General features: G+C 33.9%; 1 long non-coding RNA gene across 1 annotated transcript; it reads right to left on the bottom strand.

Moving 5' to 3' along the window:
* Positions 1 to 4514: 4514 nt before the first annotated feature.
* LOC112942004 (uncharacterized) lies at positions 4515 to 17307 on the bottom strand. Its single transcript, XR_003247801.2, has 5 exons — positions 17159 to 17307; positions 16031 to 16095; positions 8869 to 8933; positions 7796 to 7841; positions 4515 to 7701 (listed from the first exon to the last, which is right to left on the bottom strand). It is a non-coding gene; the product is annotated as an uncharacterized lncRNA (long non-coding RNA).
* Between the last annotated feature and the right edge of the window lie 3487 nt (positions 17308 to 20794).

Raw genomic sequence — 20794 nt, 5'->3', positions numbered from 1 at the left:
TTCAGAGACCTTTACTTAGGCTTGGTTGAGACTTGTCTCACCATTCATCTTAACTTCTTATCATGTCGTCACCATTTTCATTAGCATCATATATTAACATAATTACTCACCTCATTACGTGAATGTTCATTTCTTCTTTATGTTATAGTATTGACTCAAGCATCACAGAGGCTTGCTTCTAGATTGAGATTTACTTACTCTATTTATGACTGGTCATCCTTACTTTGCAGTGATGAAATGTGAATTTTCTTTTTATATGATCCTTTGGTGTTGATGAGACTGGCTTACACATTCTAACACCTTCATACGTGAGTATTCTTTTAACATAGTAGCTTAGGTGTAGTGAGACTTGTCTCACTTTATTTAACACCCCATTCTGGTCACTAACTTACTTTAGACCCCTTTAATTATATTTTAATTCACTTTATTTACGTACTTTAGTGTAGTAGATTGATATCATCGTTTATGGATGAGAGCACTTCATTCAATTAGTTTCATGAGTTCATATGTTATTCTTTAGAGTATGTTGGGAGTTGTCCCAATGAGTGGCATGCCCTTGATTATGGGTTCATTGAATTAGTTTAGAATTTCTTATATTATCATTTACTTTAACTACACAATATCGGCATATGATAATTATTGGCCTCAACCATTGAATATTAAACTACATAACCATTTTTGTTGACATGTGCCAATTTTACGTATGTTCATATTTAAATTTAATATGTATGAACCATTAGCCAATCTCTTAATTATTTAACATAATATTATAGCCATTTACATACATCACTTTTAGACAATGTATCGTTATCCATTTTATTGGAATACAATTAGTATTGGCATAAACATTTGGGCATAGATTTCATAACCATATTTGTTGGTGTAAGCCAATTTTCATGTTCAACAAGCTTAAGTTTTTATACATTATACATTAGCCAATCTTTTTCTTATTTAGAGATAATATTATATCCAATTCCCATTTAAATTTTGAACAATGTTTTTGTTAGCCATTTTATTGGCATAAGGCAAACATTCACTCAAATTATGATTTCACAGAGATCTTTTTAGCTACCTCATAACATTAATTTAGGTATAAAATTTTCTAAACATCTTGGACATAATACTATTAGCATTTGATTAATATATCATCTTTATAACCTCATATTGACAATAAGTATGCACAACAGACCTTAACATCTTCATATATAATATTTTCGGACATATCTTTAAAATAGTATCATTCTTTTAATTCACCTAATAACACTTAGCATCAAACGAGTCCAATGAATAGGTTCATTCAATCATTATTTAATCAAAAATCATACACATTAAGATCATCCAGAACCACATACCAACAACATGATTTCTAACCTATTGAACATTGAAATCGTAACAAGGATACTAGGGAAAGGAGTTCGACAAGAACGACGAGAAACAACCCTTGTTTTCAAGATCTTTGAATCATTCGAAAGAAATTTCTGTTGGAGAAATAAGTCTAGGAGAGAAAACCATACATTATGTAGAACTTAACCTACGAAGACCACCTTGAACGAAACTTTGAAGACACCTTGAAATCTCCCTAGAGAAATTGATAAGTTTTCTGCCTTTTTCTTGCGTTCGTTGCTTACTGTTTTTGCGTCCTTTTTGTCTTTGAGTTTGAAAGTTATTTTTAGGTTTACGAATTTATATTGACTCATTAAACTTAGTTTTTAATAATTTAATTAAATAAATTAATTAACTAATTACTAAAACGCCCCTCCTAAGTTGACTAAAGATAGAAGAACATAACACTTAGTCAAATCTGGAAATTTGTGTTGACTATGGTTTCGGTAAACATTTTCACTTTATATTAATTATTAAATCCTTAATTTAATTAATTTATATACCTAGGGTAAGTACTAAAGTATCCCTAAGTCATTGGAACTATAATCAACCCTTTAGGACCATCCTAGGTTAAGTACTAGGATGTTTGTTGAATTATACTAGGTTAGTCTAAGAATTTTGATTTGAATCATTTAATTTAATTTAAATAAATAGATAATTTAATTAATTAATTGACCTAATATATTTAATAAAGTACCCTCAATTAATTATAACCATAACTAATCCTTTGAACCATCCTAGATTATGTATTAGAATGTCTTTTTCTTGTTTTAACCGAAATCTTGATATTGCTTTGTGATTTCGGTTTTGCCCCTTTAAATTAATTAATTAAGCGTACAAATTAATTCATTTAGTATCCTAGGGTAATTAATAAAGTACCCTTAAGTCGTTAGGATCTTATCTAACTCTTTGGACCATCCTAGGTTAGGTACTAGGTTCTCACTTTCTCGTCTTAACTGAAATCTAAAAATTTCCTTTTTATTTCAGTTTTAGTCCTTTTAAATTAATTAATTAATTTGCTAAATTAATTAATTAGGTAACCTAGGTAATTACTAAATTACCCTTAATTTTTTTGTACCATAACTAACCTTTTGGACCATCCTAGATTAGGTACTAGGTTGTGTCTTTAACTAGTACTAGGTTAGTGTCAACCCAATTTTGGTCCTAGGTTGTCGGGTGCACTAATGGATCCAATTAGGTTAAACCTAGGTTATTTACTTATTTAGGGCAGTAGGTTAGATTGTATAACTGGTATGGAGGTTAGGACCCACATGGAGTGGTCCTTTGTGCACGTTTTCCCCCCTAACTACCCTAATCGAATTCGGTTAGGGTGGTCCCCTTCTTTGTCAGCTTCTTCACATGTCTTGCACACGTGCTTGCACATCGGTTGGTTGAAATTTCCTAATTAAATATTATTTATGGTTCATTTGAGAATGTTTACTTATTGTCCTAAGTATTCTCACTATGTCCTTGCGCACTGTTTAATCTACATTATTCTTTTAAATTGTCATGTGTTATGGTACTAGGCTTGACACTGGATGCCTAGTAGTTCATATGATATGTAAAGACGAATTTTTAATTATCTTAGAGTCTTCATTTCAGGTACATTCATTACACAAACTCATATATACTTGAAAATACGGCTAACACTCTCTAATCCATCATTTTCTACTATGCCCATAATTTTGTAATATGCCCAATATTTCTCAATATTGGGAATTGGGATGCATATTTACCCGTGATAGACATTCTTAAGAACCTAATGGGATTTTCATTAAACGTATTATTTTCTGGAATGTTACATTAACAAGGTAAATACCCCCACAACCTTAATGTATCCACTCTCTCGAGCTTTACAGGTAGAATTGGGTTTAAGATTCACTCTCTCAAATTGAACTCATATCAACCCAATACCTACAATCATTAATCAAAAGCTTTAGTTCTAAAACCTCGCTCTCAAGCAAGCCAAGAACTTTATACTAGAATTGCATTTGCAATTACAATTCCTAGATTTAAACACAACTATTGATTAAACCCACATTAACACAACAATTTCATCATTTAACAACAATATCCATAAGGTAATTAAATAGCAAACACATGCTCACACCCCAAAAATTGGGGTTTTAGCTACACATCATAAAAATAGAGAATTGATTACCAAATACATTAGTCATAATCTAAATACAGGTTTCAAGTCTTTACAATGGTCCAAATTGAATAAATTGAAAAATCCACTTGTAAATCTTCAAGTTTGAGCCTCAAAAAGCTTCAAAGTATTCAACGGAACTCAAAAACTAAGAGAAAGTTTGAAATCTCAAATTTTGTTTTAAAATTCAATTTATTGTTCTCCAACTTTTGGCCTAAAAGGTCATTGGGCGAGGTAATTCGGGCCTCAGTGAACTGGTTGATGATTCTCCCTTTGTTCCCTTCCATAGTATGTTTGCATTGGCCATTTGTCTTCAGGGTTTTGTGACTTTAGACGATTGAGGTTGCCATCGCAGACTAGAACGACGATACGCCGACTACCTGTTTTTGTTGCCAAGTTCGTTATTTCCAGGGCAGGCACATTGGAAATTTGGATGGCTAAAGATATACTCGGCGGTTCGCCTTGTGGTCTTGGTGATCACCAGGATCGCTTTTATTCTTTTCTTTATCTTATTTGTTTCTTTTTGTCCAGTAGTAACCTTACCTTGATTCTTAACCTTAAATGTTGCAAATCAACACTTAAATATCAGTTTAGAGTATAAATTAGGAATTGGAGGATACTACAATGATCAAAATAAAGCCCTAAATAAGTCGAAATCTCTAACTCATCATACATTTGATTCACGAGTAATTCATTGTCTCTAACCATGCGAAGTCTTTGGGATTCAAAGAAAATGTCTCTAATGTTTGTGTGTCTACTTGTTCAATATTAGACATGTTTAAGTGTCTAATAACATGAACCTACAAACGTTAAGTAGAGAAATCTAAAAAGGGGTTCAAAAATTCAAAATAGTATAACGCACCATTATAATTAACTCTTTAGCTTACCATATAGCTATGTGGATTCATACAGAATTCTACCTTTATTTTACTCACTATAACTTAGATCAAGTCAATAAAATTAAATGATAAAATTCCAAATCTAAATTGTATACATCATTTATTAAAATTTTTCTTTTTGGTAAGTAAATAATAAATCATAAAATGTAAAGTAGAATAAGCATAAGGAGTTGTATCTTCATTAACTACAAATTAATTTTGGCAAGTGAATTAAGGAATAAAAAAGTCTAACAAATTTAAAGTCACTCCTTCCAATGTTATATAAAGGCTATGAGATCACCCTTTCATTACTGGTACACAACAATGGCATCAAAAAGCATCACCCTCAAAGACCTGCATTCATTCCATAGTTTTGATCAAGAACTCTTCATTAGGTTGGTCCTGATCTTACATCATGCTCCAGGTATGTCTCTTTTAGAAATGGCTATGTGTCTATGGCTACGTAACCATGTGAGTTGTTTGAATTTAATTGTTAAATTTTTAGTTGTACCTATCATGGAAATCAATCTACTGGCAAAAGAAGCGGTCATGTGCTTGAGGTGGGTGCAATCAAAGGTTCCCCTAAATCAAATCTAGCAAGGGGTATGACAATTACTGCTATGGTTATGGATAGAGCAATTTCATTACATAATTTCTACAAAATTAGGTTCACCATGAAAAGTGGAATAAAAATTACTTAAACGATGTATGTTCCATCGTTTTTGCAGATATTTTAGTTTGGGTCTTGTCAAAAGGATATCCAAAGGTGCCCCTGAATTTTCCCATCCATGTCCCTGGATTCCCTCATCAAACATTTGGTATCATAACAGTGATTCTCAGAAGTTTGGATTATATTATCCCGAATAAGAACGGACCACTGGAAAATATTTGGTCCTTGAAACCTAAATCACAAGTTGACGATAGGACTATGTTTTTGACATTATCAAGGGGTGAACATATGACTAAAAAAGAAGTGGTTGAACTCTTTAACTCAAAATATATAGATTTTGTTGAGGATGTGCATATGCCTCCACCAACTTCATCAAAACTTTTGTTATATGCCCAAATGGTGGTTCGTGATGTTTCAACCATTGATTAGATTTTGAGCACAAAACCTATTGCTAAGTTCAATATTAATGGAAAAGATGTTTGGGCTAGAAGACTCTGGATTCCTATCTGCACTCAGCCAAAGGTTAAAAAGTAATATTAGTAGAAACACAATACACTTGTATGGATAAAAGAACAACTTAAATTAGTAACAAGTGCAGAAAGTATCATGCCCCAAAAGCGAATCATGATTGGCACCTACCATTAGTCTTAGTAGGCAATCTAAAACCCAAATAACATGCATTAATAAAACTAGACATATCTAATAGAGAAACAACAATAATAATATGATAAAGGGAACCATAAGATAGATATTTTTTAAAATGGTAAAAACTGAAAGGCATCCTGGATGGTAAAAACACTCATATCATAATCTTTTAACAAGTCCGGCCACCTCCTTGGCGAAGTTTCAAATCTTTTTACTTAAATACATATTAAAGACTCTTCTGTGAGCATATCCATAGTAGCACCATAGATATACTGTCTCTATAATTTTTTGGCATAAACCACCACTGACAACTGTGAATTATGACTTGGGCAATTCTTCTCTTAAACTTCGAGTTGCTTAGAAGCATAGTCTATCACCTTACCATGTCACATTAAAACACAAGAAATTCCAACCCTTAAGGCATAACAATACACAATTATACCATAGAAAACATCTTCTAAAGTCAAAATCTGCGCTAAAGAAAGTCAAGTTTTCAACTCTTGAAAACTCTTTTGCCAAGCTTCAAACCACTTAAATTTTACATCTCTGAGTCAAAGAATTCAAAGGCAAAGAAATAGAAGAAAATCCTTTAAGAACCCATCTATAGTAACCGGCTAAATCTAAAAAACTCTGAATGCCCAAGGGAAAATCCGGTCTAGGTCAGTTCTTAACTACATAGGTCTTCTAAGGATCAACTAGAATACCTTCTCTAGAAACAATATGGCCATGAAATGATGCTGACCTAACAAAAATTCACACTTCTTAATCATAGCAAATAACTGATGATTCTTGAGAACTTGCAAGACAATCCTCAAATGATTGTCATGTTTGTCCTAATTTCGAGAATAGATGAAGATTTCATCAATGGAAAAATAAAGAACATATCCAAGTATTGTTGAATAGACTACTCATCAAATCAATTAAATTTACATGACCATTATTTAGTCTAAAATACATAACTACAAATTCATAGTAACCATAAAAATTCTGAAGGTTGTGTTCAAATGTCACATTCTCTCACTATAAGTTGAAATAACATGTTCTGATGTCAATCTTAGAGAATACTCTAGCACCCCTAAAAATTATTAAACAAATCATTTATTCTTGGGATGGGATATTAATTCTTAATCATGACCTGGTTCAATTGCCAATAATTAATATACATTTTAAGAGAACCATCATTATTTCAAATAAAGAGCACTGGAGCACCCAATGGATAAATACGTGGCCTAATGAAACCCTTATACAAGTGGTCGTTTAACTGATTCTTCAACTCTTCAATTTCTATCGGAGACATTATAAAATAAGGAATATAATCAATTTCTCTTCCGAGATAAACTCTAGGAAAATCATCAGGAAATAGTTTCAATTCATTCACAACAAGACTAACTCAAGAGTAGGGGTTCTGGAAACATATCTTTAACCCTAACTAGATAATAGATTCAACCTTAAAAATCATTTTTCTGGCCTTAAGGCACGAGATAAACCAACCATTAAGTGCTGAATTAATACCTTCCCGCTCTATAACCGGCTCATTCAGAAACTCAAACCTAACCATTTATATTTCTACTATCAATAGAGGAATAGTAAGTATGAAGAAAATCTATACCAAGAATAACATCAAAATAAATCATATACAACTATATTACATCAACTAAGGTGATTTTGTACGAAAACAAATTGAGACCTTGTAATTTCTGAAAACCCGTTTAATTTGAACAGAATCATCGACATGGGTAGAGACTAAACCATTCTTCAGAGATTTCAGGACTAACCTCAGACTTCATAGCAACATAAGGATTCACCAATGTATCACCCGGACTTAAAGTCATAAATATTTTACGGAATGGCTCACAACATACCAGTGTCTATATCAGAGGAGGCCTCCTAATCAGGTAAATTCTGAAGAGCATAAAATATGTTCTAACATTGTCTGCCTCCACAACTAGATGAAGTACCATGTTGAGTAGGGTGACCTGAAAATGTAGACTAAGTATTTTGAAAACTATCATATAAGAGTAACTTATTTCAAACTCGTGATTTCATAAATTTGTTCAAATAGACACTTACCTTCTTAAGCATCTGAGTCACGATTTCTTTTCAAGTGTGAGAAAACCTTTCAAAAATAGTTGATACTTATATTAAAGCATCTTTTATTTGTAATTCATATCTTCATAAATATACATAAATCCTTTATCAAATTCTCGATCAAAGTTCTTAGTTCATATGCAAAAATCAAAGCATAAATAATGGGTCATATGAAATCAATTATAAATCATGTAATTTGTTCAAATCATGCATCGCAACATAGAATAACATTATTTGAATCATAATAAAAAGAACTCATGGATATTTACATAAAACCCTAATTGAATCGGGTCAAATTTAATTGGAAATTGAAGTTCTTTTTGAGACCCAACAGATGAAAGTGGTCCATTGGTGAATTCCTACCTTTCTTGTCAATAAAAGCCTAAGGAAAGCAATTAGATTGAGAACTTGAATCTTGTAACCCTAGTTTACAAGTTGGGGCTTGAGAGAGAATTAGAGGGGACGAACTTGGAGGAAATTTGAGGATTTGACAAAATGTGAGGTAATAGGTAGTTTTAAGAGTGTAAAATTTCTTATAGGGGAATTTGTAGGGCCAAACGACATAACTTAGGGTTTTGGTAGGTAGGAAAAGATCAAAACACCAATAATTAATAATTGTTAGACAAGTCCATAGTTTTTACCTACAGTTTGTAGGACTATATACAGACTATACTGCTCAGCTGTGAAAGAAATTACTTAACCCAAAATATGTCCCACTTTCCACAAAATTTTTCTTCGTACAACCGATCCTTCTATGGTTCGTATATCCCGTTTATAGATGAAGATTCAGGGATTTTAACTCATTTAGGGCGTAATCTTGTCACAACCCTTGGTATCCCCTAGATGTAACATGGCAAACGAGACCCCGAGAGGCCTCATAGAAACCACTAAGCTTTCATAATGAAGATAATAGAAATCTACGTGACTTAAAACAATTTCAACACAATCTAATATGATAGAATCTTGGGAACATCCTATACAGCATTGTTCAAAACTAAGATGAAAAGAACATAAGGAAAGTAATGTCCAAATCCTTGAATACTATTAGGACTTACCAATCTTAAATCTTTCCTCTACTAAGGATCCTATCCACGGGGATAAGAATCGAGATCGTTGGATCCTACATTTGGATAACAAATATGAGCAAGAGTATGTGTTAGTACAAAGGTGTACAAAATATTATATCTTGCATAAAAGACACATAAACATAAGACAACATAAGTGATAAAGCATAATAAATGCACATATGGATCATCATAACATATGATGAGTACTTCTTGAAGTAACCTAAGTTCATCCTTAGTCAAGACTTGAGTAACCGCCTTTAGTTTTACTCATCATGGAAGGCACTCAATAAACAATCCAAGATAATAATTAATCATTACATTATACATTGTATATATTACTATACAGAAATGGGGAGTCGTAACTTGCCTAACTATAAAGGATCATGGGCAGTCGCATTTTATCCTTCTTACTTTGGGATCATGGGTAGTCCCCTCTTGTCCAATTGATATTTAGGATCATGGGTAGTCATACCTTTCCAAATTACATAATAAGAACATTGGTAGTAATTTTTTTTTCAACTTCATGGAATAAGGGTAATCAACTCTTATTCTATTCTAGGAAATATGGATAATTGCCTCATATTTTATTCTAATTTAGAGGTCATGGGTAATAACCTCTTGCCTCATCAATTTATAGTCTTTTAACTTAGATTCATTTAGGTTAGAAATCCTTCCAACCTATAATCATTTAATGTGAGAAAGTCTTTCACATCTATACAAACATAAAACAATCATGTGGGAAAATCCCTTAAAAAACAATCACATCAACAATCAGCAATTATTACATATACTTTACTCTCAAATCCATTCTTATCATTAATCATCACATATGCTTCAACATCAAAGAAAATCATAATGTACCTTATCAATCCTATAAGAATATATCTAAATCCATAAATTATCCTTTCATAGCATAAAACCCATTTACATCAATTTCTTCTTCTAGGCATGGGCTACGCATGGGTACATGGAAATTCATCATTAAAACATAGGATCATCTCAATTCATGCATAAACAATCATACTTTAATCAATTGAATAAGCATTCATCAAAGACCCACAACTTAGAAGGAAATCCTAACTGAAATTTGGGGAATTCCACTTTTCAATTGGAAGAACTTAGGGGCTCCATGGACTTATGGATTCCATGGATGAAACACTATCATACCTTGCTATTAAATCCCAAGAGCTAAGGTATAATGGAGACTTGAACCTTGAACCCTAGATTGAATCTTCTTCTTCAAACTTCTAGAGAAAGATATCTTGTAGAGGAAGAACCCGATTTCTATTGGTGAATATAAGAGAATGACTTGAATGGGTATGTTTTGGGGATAAAATAACTTATATAGGGGTCCTAGGTATTGGTTAAAAACGACATAGCTTTAATGTAAAAAATTCTTGGAAAAGACCCATATGCTATTAATTAAAAACTGTTGAACCCCCACACGAGCCTCTTCACAAGCTGTCAAGGACCACAGACCCATAGTTGCAGACGTGTTCCTTGACCATTGGCTTTGCTTTCCACCCCGTAAAATCCTCCTTTACCATAACCAACTCCATGATCTGTCACGGCTCTCACAAGCCATCTAGTGGCTCGTGTGGAGGGTCTAATTTTTTATTAGCTAGTGCCTCCCCTCCACAGCCATCACCATGTCCCGTTGAGCTCTTAACGAACCATTTGGGTGCTCGTGAAAGGGTAGCCTTCCTTGGTTCAGTCCTATGCCACTACAAGTAAAACCACACCTCGTAGTGAAAGATTCCCATGCTCAATTCTTTGTCTTGTGACTTGTCACTTAGCCCCTTTTTTAGTTTACTGGATTCTGAGGTGGTGCATTTTTTTCCTCTTAGGAACATTCATTCTCAAATTGGATTCACACCTTTTGAGAGAAAAGACTCAAAACTAGTAGGACATCATGCATGCAATCACATAAATGCACATATCCAAGGAGGAAACATCAACTCCAAGCTAAAGCATGCTCGTATTTTCATATTATGAAACTCATATGCAACTCATGCTCAAATGCATTTATCTAAGGAGGAAACATCAACTACAAGATAAAAACACGTTCAAAACATCATATCATATAGTTTATATGCAATTCACACTTAAATGCACATAAACATGTAGAAATCAATCAGGTTGACTCATTTTCTCAAAATTTAATCTTTCATGAACATGCATGAATAAGGAAATCATGGGAATATCTAACACACATGATAACCAAAGAGTAAACCATGAGGAACTCAATACCTCAATCTAGAGTAGGAGAGGAAGGAAAAAGATGAATATATTAGGACATCATATTGGCCTTTGCCTCCTAAGTGGAAACCTTAACTAAATGATTTCTCCATAACACTTTCAGGGAACAAACATCTTTTTTCTTCAACTTCTTGACTTGCAGGTTTAAAATTTCCACCGGATGTATTCATAAGAAATATTCTACTTAAATCCCAAACCTTTTATGGGGACTATTGATTTAGTATCTCGAATACATTTATTTAACATAGAGACATGGAAAACAAGATGCACCGATGTCAACTCTTTAGGCAACTCAAGGTCATAAGCAACCTTACCAACACGTCCTAAATCTGATATGGACCTAGAAAATGGAAACTAAGCTTCCCTTTCTTACCAACCCTCATTTACACACTTCATGGGTGAATATTTGAAGTAAACCGAATAAGGCAAATCAATTTCAAGATCTCTTTTTCTAACATTGGCATATGACTTCTGTCGACTTTGGGTTATTCTCCATCTTTCTCTAAAAAGTAAAACTTTATTTATTTACCTAATGTACCAATTTGAGACCTACTAGGGCTACTTAACCCACCTCAAACCAGCCTATAGGAGATCTACACCTCTTACCATACAATTCCTGAAAAGGAGTTATACCAATCCTTGAGTGATAAGAAAATTCAATCAAAGGAAAATGTTTTTACTAATTAATCTTGAATTCAATCACACAAGCTCTTAACTTATCTTATAAATTTTGGATAGTTATCTCCTATTGCCCATCGGTTTGGGGATGAAAAGTTGTACAAGGCTTAATACGAGTACCAAGGCCCTTTTAAAAAGATTTCCAAAATTATAAAATGAATTGGTTATCTCGGTTAGAGATAATGGACATGGGCACTCATGCAACCTTACCATCTCTCTCAAATACAACTTGACATAGTATTTTGTCATATAAGAAATCTTGGCGGGAATTAAATGATCTAATTTTATCATTGGTCTGCTATAACCCAAATCAAATCATATTGTCGTCAAGTACTTGGAAACCCAACTATGAAGTCCATATTTAAGTATTTCCACTTCCAAGTAGGAATACTAATGTCTCATGACAAGACTCCCGATTTTTTATCCTCTACTTTCACTTGTTGGCAGTTAGGACATTTAGCCACAAACTAGTAATATCCTTCTTCATCCCATTCCACCAATAGATCTCCCACAAATCACAATACATCTTGGTGGCTTCCGGGTGAATGGAATATCGAGAACTATGGGTTTCTGACAAGATTAATTTCCTCAAGTTATCAATATTATAAACACATAAGCGGTTTTGATATCTAACTAAACCATCTCCCCCTTGGGAGAAATCCTCAACGGATTTTCTAAGCACCGCTTCTTTAAATTCTGCTAAAGTCAGATCAAGGCATTTCTTGGTCTTCTCATCTGCCAAAAAAGATTATTCTCTACCATTGTAAATCATGACTCCACCACTTATAGTCTACTAATTGAACACCCAACCAGTCCAATCTATGAACATCTTGAACCGACTCTTTTCTATAATCATCGGTATGAGCAATACATTCCATAGATAACCGACTAAGAGCATCCGCCGCTATACTCTCCTTACCGAGTGATAAAGAACAGACATCATAATCTTTAAATAGCTCAAGTCACCTTTTTTGGCGAAGATTTAGATAATTTGGGTTTAACACATATTGCAAACTCTTGTTGCCTGCAAAAATGTCAACATAAACACTACACAAATAATGCAAAATCCTTAAGGCAAAAATAACCATCGCTAGTTCAAGGTCAGGGGTAGGATAATTGTTTTGGTAAATCTTAAGTTGCCTTGAACAGTAGGCAATAAATTTCTAATTTTTCATAAGTAAACATCCTAATCCAATCCTTGAGACATCACAATAAACAACAAAATATTCGTCCCTTCTGGTAAAGTCAACACCAGAACGAAAGTAAGTTTATATTTTAATTCTTGAAAACTCTTCGCACAAGCTTTGGACCTTATCAACATAGATTTATTTTGACTTCATCTATCAATGGAGAATAAATTGTAGAAAATTCCTTAACAAACCTTCTATAGTAATCAGCCAAACCTAAGCAACTTCTAATATCCGAAGGGGATAGAGGTCTAGGACAAATCTTGACCGCATCTGTCTTATTACAATCTACCTCAATACCCTTACTTGAAGTAATGTGACCTATAAAAGCCACAAACCATATCCACAACTCACGTTTGCTAAACTTCGCAAAAAATTATTTTTCCTTAAAGATTTGCAACACAATCCTCAAATGATTGATGTAATCATATTCATTTCTTGGATAAATAAATATATCATCAATAAACACAATCACTTACATATCAAGGTACTGTATAAACACCCTCAAGTGGTGATGACCTGATTAGAGGTCAATATTAGAAAATTAACTTCATCCTTGAAGTTGGTCAAACAAATCATCTATCCTTGAAAGAGGATACTTAATCTTAATCATAACCTTATTCAATTGATGATAGTCTATACACATTCGGAGAGAACCATCTTTCTTTCTAACAAATAAAACTGGATCACCGCATGGGGATATACTTGGTCGGAAGAAACGCTTATCCAACAAGTCTTTCATTTGTTCTTTTAATTCCTAAGTTCTCCCAGAGCCATTATATAAGGATAAATAGAAATAAATTTTGTATCAGGGAGAAGGTCAATACCGAATTCTATTTCTCTTTTGGGAGAAATTCTAGATCGACCATCTGGGAACACTTTTTAAAACTCATTCACAACGAGGATTGACTCAAGAATAGGGGTTTCAAAATCTACATCCCTCACCCTAACTAGATGTTCAATTCAACACTTAGAAATTATATTCCAAACTTTAGAAAATAAACAAACTGACCTTTAGGTATAGAATCCCCCCATTCCATTCTAGGACAGGATCATTGAGAAATTGAAACTTGACCACTCGGGTTCTAGAATTTGTAGAAGCATAACAATAGTAGCCAATCAATACCAAGGATAACATCCAAATCTAGAATATCAAGCTCTACCAAATCAACAAGAGTAACTCTATGGGATAAGCAGATGGACATCTTCTATAGAACATCTTAGCCACAACAAAATCACCAACAAAGGTAGAGACAAAAAGGCATATAACAACACATCTTGGAGAATATTAAACCTCATAGCCATATATTGCATCATAAAATACAAAAAAGCATCGGGATCAAGTAAAGCATAAAGATCAAGTTAGAAAACTTTCAACATATAGATAACCACATCGGGAGAACCCTCTTGTTCGCACGAGTCTGAAGTGCATAAAACCTATATTTCTTACTGGAACTCCTTGTACCAAATGAAGTATAGGGCTAATCCCTACAATGACTATTTTGTTTATTCTTAGCAACTGAAGGACAATCTCTTAACTTGTGGTCCGTGTCACCACAACCAAAGCAAGCATTCGAACTCGACATTTACCTTTATTCTTTATTCCACACCTAGTATAAGTAGGCTACCATTTACTCCCTGAGGATTAGGGTTAGACACCCTCTCATTGTTAAATCTTGTAGAAGAATTAGGAGAACCTTTCCCATAAAGCATTGACGAAACTACGCAACACGTCCACCAAACCTAGAGTATAAAGAGTTACCATTATCACTTCTTTCCCTCATTAAATCCCTAGACTTCTCCTTAAGTTTTTCGTCCCCAATTTCTTGAGTAAGAACCATAAGGCGATTAATATCCATGCAATGGACAATAATACCGGTTTGACATTCTTTCATAACCAATTTGGACACTCCCAAAATTAACTTGCTCATTTTATCCCTAGAGTCTGCCAGTGTAGACGGAGCATACCTTGACAATTGTGTGAATCTCAAAGCATATTTTTTAACGCTCATGTTCATTTGTTGGTGATTCATGAACTCAAGAACCTTAGCCTCACTCATATCAAGAGGAAACAACCTATCAAGTAAAGTAGCCATGAATCTTTTCCATTCTAGGGGACCCGCATCTTACGGTGTTTCTTTCTTTCATTTGTTGAAACAAATATGATTAACACCCTTAAGCTGATAAGAGACCAATTCTTCCTTCTCCACCATCGTCACTCCCATAATATCCAACACTTTTTAAACCTCATCAATGAACTTTGAGGATCTTTTCCACCTTAGAACCATAGAATTTTGTAGGATTCATCCTAGTGAAATCCCTCACTCTAGATATCGTCGTACACATATTTGATTTCATAGGGACCATAAAATCCTTATTGGCTTGGATCATCTCGGCGAGATCCAACACTTGAAAAGTATTTTTAAACTCTACATTAGTCACCTGCCTCCCAAAAAGTCAACCAAAGATTGAGGAGGATCTTCTTGACTTAATTATCTCCCTCATTCCTTCTATCAAAATCTCTTCGGGTAGTTATATCATGTAGACCATCAGGTAAGGATTAGAAGGGAAACATTATTGCATGACTTAGAGTGAAGAAAGAAGAAAACTTTCCTAAGTATCTTGTAGGATCTCATTAATAAATGTGGCGCCCTTCACACTTATGAACAAGCTCTAGTTGAAGTGGTTTTGAGATATCACTGAAACATAATAGATCTTGTGCTCTCATTACCAAGTTTCTCCTGACTCTTAGGTACCCCCTAGATATAACATGGCGTACAAGACCCCAAGAGGCCTCATACAAGACACTTAGCTTTCATAGTTTGGATAATAGAAATCGCTGGGATTTAAAACAATTTGAACACAATTAAAGTTATCATATCGTAGAGGAAGTCTAATACACTTGTATTAAAATCCATCTAATACAATAAAATCTTGGATACAGGCCATACAACAATGTTCAAACCTAAAATGAAAATATCATAAGAAAATTAGTGGCAATATTCTCTAATGGTATGACGACTCACCTATCTTCATTCCTGCCTATACTAAGGATCCTAGCGACTGCGAGGAGAATCGAGATTGGTGGACCCTGCATTTTGATAAGAAATGTAGGTATGTGTTACTACATAGATATAAAAATATGATAGCTTTCATAAACAACACATAAACATAAGCATTAGACAACATAAGTGATAAAGCATAATCAATGAACATAATGGATCATCATATCATGTGAAGAGTAATTCTTGAAATAACCGCAATCATCCTTAGTCAAGACTTCTGTAACCACCTCTAGTCTTACTAATAATAGAAAGCACCCTAGCAACAGTCCAAGTTAATCATTCATCATTACATTTTACATTGTATAGCTTACTTTTAAAAACATGGAGAGCCTCGATTTTCCTAAGTATAAAGGATCATGGATAGTCACCTCTTATCGTTCTTACATTGGGATCATGGATAGTCTCCTCTTGCCCACTTTGTATTAAGGATCATGAATAGTTGCATCTTTTCCAAATTACATCATAGGATTGTGGGTAGTTGCCTATTTTTCAACTTCATGTATGGTGTAGTCACCTCTTATTCTATTATAAGGAATATGGGTAATTGACTCATATTTTATTCTAATTTAGAGGTCATCGATAATCGCCTCTTGCCTCATCAATTTCATAATCTTATAACTTAGATTGATTTTATATGGGAAATCCTTTAAACCTAAGATAATTCAATGTGAGAAAGCCTTTCACACCCATACATACATAAAAGAATCATGTGGGAAAATCCCTTTTGTAACAATAACATCACCGATCAACAATCAATAATTAATTCATAAGATTTGCTCTCAAATTCATTCTTATAATAATCACATATGATTAAATCTCAAATCAATTCATAATGTACCTTATTAATCCTATGAGAATACATCTAAATTCATAAATTCTCCAATCATAGCATAAAACTCATTGACATCAATTTCTTCTTAGATGCATGCATGGGTACAAGGAAATTCATCATAAAAGTAGAATCCTCTCAATTCATGCATAAACAATCATAATTCAATTTGAATAAACATTCACAATACCCACAACTTTGAAGGAAACCCTAACCCTCTCCATGGATGCAAGGACTCAATAGATGAAAAGCTAACATACCTTATTATTAAAACATAAGAGATTAGAGAGAATGGAGACTCAAAGCTTGAACCTTAGATTTAATATTCTTCTTCAAACTTCTAGATAGAGAGAGAAATATCTTGGAGAGGAAGAACACAATTTCTTTTTGGTAAATTTAAGAAAATGACTTGAATGGGTAAGTTTTGGTGTTAAAATGACTTATATAGGGATCCTAGACATAGGTGAAATGACAAAATTTTGATTTATAGATATTTGGAAAAGATTCATATAAGCCTTAATAAAAAAAATTTGTCGAACCCCCACACAAGGTTCGTCACAAGCCATCAAGGAAACGATCCATAGTAGAAGTATGGTCCTTTAACATTGGCTTGATTTGAAAACCCTTAAATCCCTTTTTTACAATGACCAACTTTATGAGTCGTCAAGTCTCTCACGAGTTTCCTAGTGGCTCGTGTAGAGGCTCTAGTTTTTGGTTAATAATTGTCTCCCCTCCGCGGATATCACCACAAACTCTTGAGCTCTTTAAAATCCATTTGGGTGCTCATAAGATAGGATACTTCCTTGGATGAACCCTGTGAACCACCAGTGGGAACACCACCCCTCGCGGTGCTCGTCACAACCAATCTGGGCCCATGTGAAGGTTGCTACTCAATTTTTTGGCTTGTGACTTTTCACCTATTCCCTTGCTCAAGCTATTAGATTTTGAGTGTTACTTTTTTAGAGTTTTAGTGTCCTTAATTCTTATTTTTATGCTCTAGAATGATGTTAAAATGCTAATTTGGACCAATGAAGGCAAAAGATCAAGGCAAGAATATTACTGACCTAAAAGGAGCAAAAAAAATTTAAAAGTTGAAGAAAAACAAGGCTGATGCTCGCCAAAGACACTCCGCAATTCATAGAGTGGCTCTTCATCTTACCAAAGGTTACAGTAGGCCAATCCATGGACAAAGACAACAAGGCAAGGAGAATAGTGTTTTGGCGAAGCACCAGATAGATTTGCAATGGTAATTTTGCCTAAAGTCACAAATGATAAGTGATAAAAATCCAACCTAAGAAGGGCATGGAATGAGCACTCAGTGGATCGTTGTAATGGACGGTGAATCCTTACTAATTTCATCGAGTGGCTCCGAAGATGAAAATCTAGGAAGGTTTAAATGCATATTTCAAATGGTGTTCAAGAGTTCTAATGTTTTTGGAAAGTTTCCATATTTCTAGTTTTGGGTTTTTGATCGCTAACACAGGTCTTTCAGTTTTTGAGTTGACATAGAAGTATAAGTTATTTTCAAGACTCGTGGATTAATTCCCAAGCTGATGGAAAACATACTTGGTAATGATTTCTTGCTCTTTATTATGTTTGGATAATACCCCATTCTTGGGGGTGTGATCATGAGATTGAATGTTATAATTATCTTTTGGTTGTTAGTATTTACTCATTTTATTATTGGATTGAAGTGGGTTCAATAAATAGTAAAGTTTTAATTGATGAATTATAGTAGCAAATGCAATTCTAGTTTAGCATTCAAAGATTTCTTAAGAAAGAGGTTTTAGAATTAAACATATTAACAGATAATCATGTTAATTGGGTTATTAAGGATTTAGCTAGATAAAGTGGGTATGATTGCAATCCTACTAATCTAGATTGAAAAGTACATTAGTTATCAAATCCCTAACATTTACTTTAATTTCTTCGAAAATATTAAATCCTACAAACGATTAGAACACTCATTTCACTTTGTAATTGAATTTTTTTTTGTACCACTCCATGTGGGATAAACACCAACATTTTAATTGGGTCTATACTTGATTGTTACTGCCTACATTTAGAATCGGATGAAGTGTAGTTGAGCGGCATAAAAATAGTGTCGTTGTCGGGGAGTGGTATTTAGAATTCTTTAGGAGAAGTTTAGTTTTGAAATAATCTTTTTGTAGGTTAGTCAAAATATTTTTGTTTGTCATTTGCTTCTCTTAAACTGGTGACAAGATGAGTATTAATGGGAGTTATGCTATCCAACTTGGACACAATGATGACATTTGTAACTTGCATGATTTGAAAGAAAACTAGTCGGAAAGGGTTGGTGATATTCTATTATCTTCGGTTGTGTTCAATGTGGTATTTAATATGACTAACACTATGTTCCAGTTGTTGCAATTGAAGGGTTTATTTGTATGTTTATCTTCTGAGGATCCTTATGACCACATACAAAACTTGTAGATGTGTGTAGGTCGTTTTCTTCAAGAACATTAATCGGGAGTCATTCCCTTTTCTTTTGTTCCCTTTTTTTCTAATGGGAGAGGCAATAAAGTAGTTAGAAGACATACCAAATGACTCAATTACTTCTTGGGAGGAGCTCACAAATGCATTCTATGTAATGTTTTTCCCTCCCTCGAAGATGATGGCATTGAGAGATAATATTCAGAATTTCAAATGATAGGATGATGAACCAATTCATGAGACATGGCGGAGGTTTTGGAAGGTGCTACTCCAGTGTTAAACTCATTATCCCCAGAACAATGTTTTATTGCAACACTTCTAAAGGAGTTTATATTCAGTCAATAAGGGTGTGGTTGACCAGCTCGTTCAAGGGGGGATTATGCAAAAACCATTTGAAATAGCATATACTGTTCTTCATAGGACGACAAAGATTAAATTTTCTTGGCAAACTAGGGAAGATCAAGTTTATCCTTTAAACTTCAAGATGACAAAGGAACAAATAGTAAAGGACCAGGAGTGTGATGAAAACATGGTTAAGATGATGACCCAAATAGATATATTGTCAAAACATGTTATTGGAAGTGGTATTAAGGCTTTGAAGTAAAAATGAGGATCTATAGTTTTTGGCAAATCCGAGATGAGGTTTCAACCCAAACTATCCAAGGTTAGGCGGAAACCAAGGTACGAACTGAGAGTGTGATGACGGTTGAAGAGATCAAAATAGGAAATGTCGTGACCATGGTACGAATTTGAGAATAAAAAATGGAAGTATAAGGATCGGACAAGCTGCAAAAAGAAATAAGAAAAATGACGTCTCTTTATAAACCAGACTGTTACATCACATTCGGTACGATTAAGTAGTTGGAAACACAAATGGATCAAATCTCAACTCATTAAAATCCAAGACAAAAAACTGACTTACCGAGTCATACCATGGTGAAACCAAAGAATGAAGCTTAAAACATTGTATTAATCGTGCCACACATTAAATGAGGAACTTCTTTGAAGGCAGCCCAAGTTTTTAGTTTTTCATGTTGTTTATTAAATAACGGGTGTTCAATGTGTAGGGTGAAAATTTGAAATTTTGGAAATGTTGGGGGAGCTTAGGTTCCATTCGGTGACTCGCTGAATAGGTTAGCAAACCCGATCTGGACCAACTTTTTTCCCAACCAAAAGACTTGATATCTCTAAAATTCGGGTGGCTACAAACCATTCGGTGATGCGCCAAATGTTCAGTGTTATAAGTTGATATCGCTGACTCAGACGCGAACTGAAGGGTCAAAAAGTATATTAACTGTATCAAATTCAAATTTTCTTTGTTTTCATATTTTTCAACTTTTACACTCTTATAATCCATTTCTATAATATATTTTGCTGGTAATTTCAGCGTGGGAAGTAATTGCTAAGAGAAATCTTGCATTTTTACTTCTGTATTCGCTAGC

This window comes from Solanum lycopersicum, chromosome 8 (genome assembly GCF_036512215.1).
Source record: "Solanum lycopersicum chromosome 8, SLM_r2.1".
Taxonomy (NCBI): domain Eukaryota; kingdom Viridiplantae; phylum Streptophyta; class Magnoliopsida; order Solanales; family Solanaceae; genus Solanum; species Solanum lycopersicum.
Note: the sequence above shows the minus strand (reverse complement) of the source record. Positions and strands in the feature narration are given on the sequence as shown.